At 45.1% G+C, this 7966-nt stretch overlaps 1 pseudogene; it reads left to right on the forward strand.

Moving 5' to 3' along the window:
* LOC141204938 (uncharacterized) overlaps positions 1-6589 on the forward strand; it is a 72856-nt pseudogene extending 66267 nt beyond the window's left edge.
* Positions 6590-7966: the final 1377 nt, after the last annotated feature.

Consider the following 7966-nt stretch of genomic DNA (forward strand, 5'->3'; position numbering starts at 1 on the left):
GTGCTGCCCTGCTCCACCGCGCTGCCCTGCTCTGTGCTAAAGTGCATTTAATGGTCAACTCTGAAATTAGAAAACTGTGTAGTGCCCTAATATCAGTATCTTGCTCTATCGATAGATTGAGATCTATTTTGGCATCACACTTTTAGTTGGTTAATGACTGAATTTTGCTATTTCATATAGAAATACTAATAAATATAACATTAACAATATAAAGATACAGTTACATTATTACAAATATATTTGTTTTATTCTTGGCAGACGTCTTTACCGGGAACTCAGAGAGACATATGATATCCTCAGATTTGAAAGGATATGATCATGGTATCACACCAGAAACATATGAAGAGCATGCCATTGCTTCAGATACAACCTCAGCCCTTCACAGAAAAGATCTATTTTATGATCAACAGGTCCTATCTTCTGATTCAGTACAGAATATTGAGCTAAGTAAAAGTCGCAGAAAGGGAGTTAAGGAGCGGAGAGCTCACTCAGGGGTGAAGCCATTTTCATGTTCAGAATGTTGGAAACCTTTTAATTATAAATCAGATCTTGTTATGCATCAGAGAATTCACACAGGGGAGAAGCCATATTCATGTTCAGAATGTGGGAAATGTTTTATTCGGAAAGCGCATCTTAAGAACCACCAGAAAACCCACACAGGGGAGAAGCCTTTTTCATGTTCAGAATGTGGGAAATGTTTTACAGAGAAATCAAGTCTTATCAAACATCAGAGAACCCACACCGGGGAGAAGCCTTTTTCATGTTCAGAATGTGGGAAATGTTTTATTCGGAAAGAGCATCTTGATAGCCACCAGAAAACCCACACAGGGGAGAAGCCTTTTTCATGTTCAGAATGTGGGAAATGTTTTATTCGGAAAGCGCATCTTGATATCCACCAGAGAACCCACACAGGGGAGAAGCCTTTTTCATGTTCAGAATGTGGGAAATGTTTTATTCGGAAAGATCATCTTGATAACCACCAGAAAACCCACACAGGGGAGAAGCCATTTCCATGTTCAGAATGTGGGAAATGTTTTCTTTGGAAAGCGGATCTTGATATCCACCAGAGAACCCACACAGGGGAGAAGCCTTTTTCATGTTCAGAATGTGGGAAATGTTTTGTTCGGAGAGAGCATCTTGACAACCACCAGAAAACCCACACAGAGGAGGAGCCTTTTTTATGTTCAGAATGTGGGAAATGTTTTCGCTTTCAATCAGATTTTGTTATACATCACAGAATTCTTACAGAAGAGAAACCATATTGATGTTCAGAATGTGGGAAATATTACAGGGTGTCATCGCCACATAATGTGAGACGTTGTGCGTGTTTCAAATTGAATTGTAAAATTAAATTGTAAAATTCAAATATGTGCAAGGAAGAACTACATCTGATACATTTGAGCATCAGGGCAGATCTGTCTTTTATTGCACAATCGGTCACTTATATAGCTTATTAATAGTCATACATGGTAACAATATAATTGGCTCAGCTTATCTCTACATATGTGCTGTCATTAGCATACATACTGTACATCTCATTGGCTAAAGGTAATTCTGTCTACACCCAGCTTTCTGACTTTAGGGATATCTCACTTTCTAGTTTCTGTTTTCTCGAAGTCTTTAGACAAAGACATTCCAAAGATTTTTATCTTACATACCAGCTTAAACTCCATTTTAGTAAGCAGAAGATACATGTACAAAAATCAAAATGGAGTCAGGATACATAAAGTATAAAGCCTGCTCTCACAATTCCCTTCTCTTGTATCAGTGGGTGGCTATTCCAGCCGAAGTGCCCGTCTACAGATTTCCCCAGATACATTCTCCTCCTCTAATAGAAGAAGCCGGTCTTCCTACACTGCTTTACCGGATTCTCCGGATCGGTCTGTCTGTCACACCATCGGATGGACACATATACACACATACTCAAGCTACAACAAGCAAGGAAACTATAAGTGTGCACATTCATGTGCTGGTCAGAGTTGACATCCAACAGTTTGTCATTGTAGATATAATTTATCCAGTCCACATTTTTATTCGCTGTAACGATGGGGAATAACGATTCAAGTCCAGCTACTACTTGATCTCTGGCTTTGAACTCGTCCGGTACTCCTCTTGGAAGCTCAATAGAGTCAATGTACATGTGAGGGTCGAAAGAAGTAGGAATGCTGATGTCACACTTGTGTCTCCAATTTTCTGTTGCATATTTGTGGAGCTTGTCTGTATTTGGAGTCACAATCTGGAGTGATATCAGGAATTTAACAATAGCACAAGAGCTTTCCCATCCCACTGGCAGTACTGGATAAAAGTCACCATATTCCCAAGTCAGCCTTAGCTACCGTCTGATTTTAGAGGGCCTAAGTTAGTGGTGGTGTTAGGACTTCAGTAGGAGGAACCTAAATGCTTTAGTTCAATGGTACATGTTAAATTCTGGAAACAAGTGTACATCCCAGGTCCACTGGCCTTTACATTTTTAGGGTTCATAAGGTGATACAACTGCTGGAGCAGATTACACTCTGAAGTATTTTCTCCTTCTGTTGCAGAAAATAGCAGAATTGGGCAGGAGAAAACAATGAGATTTGTCTAGTTACTTATAGGGCAGGGCACCAGGAATAAGTCTTTGGAAGTCTTAAGTTGCAGGGTCTCAGTCTTATTTAGAATAGGTCGGTCCCTGATATCTTTAAGGTAAAATTGTCCTAATCAGTCAGTGCACCCCAAGATATTTATGCCCATCACATATGTAGTCCTGCGTCCGTAACAGAGGGGTTCTCTATCGTCAAGTATAGGGGAAGACAGTTGTCAGACTTACAAGTAAGACAGGACCCTACTGTACAACGTTTGGACATGTATTCTGGTTGTAGCATAGTCATTCTAGTAAGGAGGCTTATACCCTTGCTGTCGGTCTTTTCTTGGGCTACAGAAGGGTTATAGGCCCAGTCTACCCCAGTGTTCCACCCCACTATACTCCAGGACTTGCAATCAGATATATACTTTTGGGTGAGTCTATAGGTTTGCCCACACAGCCACTCCTTCCTAGGGCAGGAGACCATGTTTCACAAGTCAAATTCACAACGGACTACTGGGTCTGAGGTATCAAACCAGAAAGTGGTAACTAGCTCCCCATTCTTTCTCTCTTGGGACATAGTCCTCTATGAGCCCCCATTTATCTGGATAAGGCAGAGGGTGTGCGTCCACATCACTCGGTGGCTTTCTTGTCTCAGCTGTCCTCCTGCAGTGTGAGGTGTGGATCCAGTTGGGTTTTCTCTCAAACTTTACAGCCGTCTCAGTTGTCATCAAGACTTGTAAGGGTCCATCAAATCGAGGCTTAAGGGCTCTCCTGATGTGTCTTTTGACCACCACCCAGCTTGCAGGGGGTGGCACCCTTCCACAGAATCTGGATCTAGAAAACTCGAGAATATATGTTAGACAAGTATTTTGTAAGTTCAATAACATAAGAAGACAGCCTATCATGTTGCATCTTGAGCCGCTGTGGAAAATACAACCCTAGCCTAGGGGCTGACCCAAATAACAACTGATATAGGCTGAGGACTGCCTTTTTGTTGGGAATATACCTGACTGAGAAGAGTGCAAGGGGCAAGCATTCTATCCATTATCTGCCCGTTTCAGCCATGGCTTTCTGGATTTTCAGTTTCAGGGTCCCATTCAATCTCTACTCTACCACTACTTTGTGGATGGTATAGTATGAAGGCCTTTTTCACTCCCAGGGAGGGCGTTATTTCCTGCATTGCGTCTCCGGTAAAGTGGGTGCTTCTGTCACTCTTTATGGTCTCAGGCACCCGTATCTGCAGAACACTTATTAGATTTGTCTCTTTGCTGTAGCCTTGGTGATGGCTTTACATACAGGGTACGCTTCTGTACATCCTGAGAAGAGGACATCACACACAAGTACATACTCGTAGGTTTGCATCTTGGGAAGTTGAATGTAGTCCTTCTGAAGATACTGGAACGGGTACAGGGGCCTCGTTGTGTGTCTCATACGTGTCTTTTTGATGCGTCTCATGTTGATTGCACAGGTCAGACAGCCTTGAACGTGTTTGGCTGCGGTGACACTGAACCCAGGAGCATACCAATGGCAGTGGACGAGGTCTGTCATGACAGTCTTTGACTGGTGGGTATTGCCGTGGGTAGCGTGAGCCATCATGAGATACAGAACTCGGGAAAGGCAAACTTTGACCCCGACGTGCCAGAGTCCTTCTGGTGACTGCACGGCTCCCTTCTCTTGTCATCTGGCAAATTCTTCAACACCAACCTGTTGTAGCTTCTGGAGAAGGTCGAAGGTCACCGGTGGGTCTGCGGCTGAAACCATCTGTGCAGCTGCCACCTTGGCAGGGTTGTCTCTTGATTGGCAAGCTGCCGATTTTTCAGCCTGGTTGGCCAGGTGGTTGCCTTTAGATGTAGTTGAGATGACCTTTGACTTTCACCATGGCAACTTTCTCGGGTAGAGCTGGGCCTCCATCAGCCGTTGGACGGATTTATCATTCTTGATAGGCTTACTCGCTACTGCGAGGAAAGAACCAGCTCTCCATATAGGTACATAATCAGGAAAGCAAAGCGGCTGTCTGTATAAATCGTGGCAGTCTGATCTTTAGCACATCTGCAGGCTTGTTCAAGGGCACTGAGTTCTGCTTCATGGGAGGACATGTGTGAGGGCAGCTACTCTGCTTCTATGGTTTCATGAAGGGAAACAGCAGCATATCCGGTGTAGAACCGGGCATCCATACCGCGATCCATCCACAAAGAGCTCATGGTCTGGGTTATCTAGTGGGACATCGGTAACTTGACTGAAACCCCCCCGTGGAACATTATTGTTCCTCTTGTTGCTTAACTAGCAGATCACCCACATTACCACTACCATCCCCTCTCCCCCCTCCAGAGGCAACAAGGTGGCTGGATTCAGAGTAGTGCAACGTGAATGGTGAGGTTATCAAGCATAAAGAGGGCACATTAAAGACTGAGATGTCAAGCAATACGCAGAAAGAATGGCAGTAACAGCATGAGAGATGTAAATAGTGAGAGAAAGTTAAAAGAAATCCCCGCAGACTGATACAGCAGAAATAGGATTCTGAGTGAGACACTGAATCTCCCCCTCCCTGCTGGAGAAGGAGGAAAGCTTTCATTAGTACACAATTATAACGTGAAATTACTTTGTCCTTGCCTGGACTGATCGTACATAAGAGGGGCTCTGGACCAGGTTTTTGCCTTGTTATTCAGGGCATTTGTTGCTTCCACACTCTTTTCATTATATACATTATACTTACCTTCTGATGGCCCCCGGTGTCCTTAGCGATGCGTCTTGGCTTGCCGGCAGCTCGCCATGGTCTAAAAAGGACCTGCCATGGCATCATTTAGCCGACGTCAGCCTCTGCCTTCCAGGACTCTTGCCTTCCAAGCCTCTGGCCCTCCAAGGCTACTGGGATCGCTTACACCTAAGGATCCAGCCTCTGCCTTTCAGGCTTCACCAGGCTTCACCAGGCTTCAATAGGCCTCACTAGGCCTCACACTCTAGCGGTGTCCCACACGGGAACAGGCCTCACGCCTTACACACCTGTCTCAAAACAGGGTTTATATATCTTCCAATGCACACAGGACCTGGGCTGATGTCACAGTCATGTGATCAGACCTTCTGTGTGCACAGGACCTGTGCGATGTCACAGTCATGTGACCAGTCACCTGAGGGAGGTACATGGTCGGCCAAAACACACCCTGGACCATTACAGTAATTCTGCTGCATTACATATCCCCCCCCTCTGTTCAAACTTGTGGGGTTGAACACATACTATACACAATTACCTTATAACCCACAGTTCACACAGAGACCATGTACTTGACAATTGCGCTCCTCAGCCCCTGCAACATTAGTCACCGACATTAACCCATTCCTTAGGGACCTACCATCTGTCATTGTCACTGACTTCGTCAAGTCACCTCTCCGGGTCGTAACCTTGTCAGACCTCCCCCGCTCCCAGCGGTCAGTCGTAATCTTGTCAGACCTCCCCCGCTCCCAGCGGTCAGTCGTAACCTTGTCAGATGGTCAATACAGCAGGATGACTCACACGCCCTGGTATCTAAGGTCCGGTTAGACTCCGTACTGTCCCGTACTCTTTTGGGTCGTTTGTATGGGCCTCTCAAACCTGAGTTACTGGAGGTCTCATTACCTCTAAACCCATGCCCACTACTCTCAGGACATCTTGAAAGGTCCCTAACTTCAGCTGTAGCTGTTCTGTTATTTTGGGGGCCCTTTCTCTGTCTGGTCTCACAATTTCTAGATGGCTGCCATCTTCTGCTGCTCAGATGATGCTGTCTTTCCACTCGCAGTCTAGCGAGATTCAACTGTTCTACCTCTCGCAAGTAGGTCACTCGGTACTCCATCAGCATGCATATATATGCAAGACTTTCTTCCGTTCCTACAGCGGAGAATGACACCATGCCGTCTTCATCTGGTATCCAGTCCTGACGATCACGTGGACTGCTTACTTTCATCACACCAGGATTTTTCTGCACATGCATATGCAATGATTTTTTTGCTGTCAAGGATCTGTATATGAATAAACTGTTATATTTGATATTCAAATCGGAGTGCTAAAGTTTTCTCTTTATATATTGAATTTTTTCCTTCAGAGCACCCTTCTTGTAAGCAGTGAGCGACCCCTCATTTATACTACAGCCATGTGACCAGTCACCTGAGGGAGGTACATGGTCAAAACACACCCTGGACCATTAAAGTAATGCCGCAAGCCCCTGCATTACAATATATACAGTGCCTACAAGTAGTATTCAACCCCCTGCAGATTTAGCTGGTTTGATAAGATGCAAATAAGTTAGAGCCTTCAAACTGCAAACGAGAGTAGGTTTTATGAACAGAAGCATAAATCTTACAAACCAAAAAGTTATGTTGCTCAGTTGAATTTTATTAAATTTTAAACATAAAAGTGTGGGTCAATTATTATACAACCCCTATGTTTAATATTTTGTGGAATAACCCTTGTTTGCAATTACAGCTAATAATCGTCTTTTATAAGACCTGATCAGGCCGGCACAGGTCTGTGGAGTTATCTTGGCCCACTCCTCCATGCAGATCTTCTCCAAGTTATCTAGGTTCTTTGGGTGTCTCATGTGGACTTTATTCTTGAGCTCCTTCCACAAGTTTTCAATTGGGTTAAGGTCAGGAGACTGACTAGGCCACTCCAACACCTTGACTTTTTCCCTCTTGAACCAGGCCTTGGTTTTCTTGGCTGTGTGCTTTGGGTCGTTGTCTTGTTGGAAGATGAAATTACGACCCATCTTAAGATCCTTGATGGAGGAGCAGAGGTTCTTGGCCAAAATCTCCAGGTAGGCCGTGATATCCATCTTCCCATGGATGCGGACCAGATGGCCAGGCCCCTTGGCTGAGAAACAGCCCCACAGCATGATGCTGCCACCACCATGCTTGACTGTAGGGATGGTATTCTTGGGGTCGTATGCAGTGCCATCCAGTCTCCAAACGTCACGTGTGTGGTTGGCACCAAAGATCTCGATCTTGGTCTCATCAGACCATAGAACCTTGAACCAGTCTGTCTCAGAGTCCTCCAAGTGATCATGAGCAAACTGTAGACGAGCCTTGACATGACGCTTTGAAAGTAAAGGTACCTTACGGGCTCGTCTGGAACGGAGACCATTGCGGTGGAAAACGTTACTTATGGTATTGACTGAAACCAATGTCCCCACTGCCATGAGATCTTCCCGGAGCTCCTTCCTTGTTGTCCTTGGGTTAGCCTTGACTCTTCGGACAAGCCTGGCCTCGGCACGGGAGGACACTTTCAAAGGCTGTCCAGGCCGTGGAAGGCTAACAGTAGTTCCATAAGCCTTCCACTTACGGATGATGCTCCCAACAGTGGAGACATGTAGGCCCAACTCCTTGGAAAGGGTTTTGTACCCCTTGCCAGCCTTGTGACCCTCCACGATCTTGTCT

This window comes from Phyllobates terribilis, unplaced genomic scaffold (assembly GCF_046119375.1).
Source record: "Phyllobates terribilis strain yellow unplaced genomic scaffold, ASM4611937v1 Scaffold_136__1_contigs__length_4911898, whole genome shotgun sequence".
In the NCBI taxonomy this organism is placed as follows: domain Eukaryota; kingdom Metazoa; phylum Chordata; class Amphibia; order Anura; family Dendrobatidae; genus Phyllobates; species Phyllobates terribilis.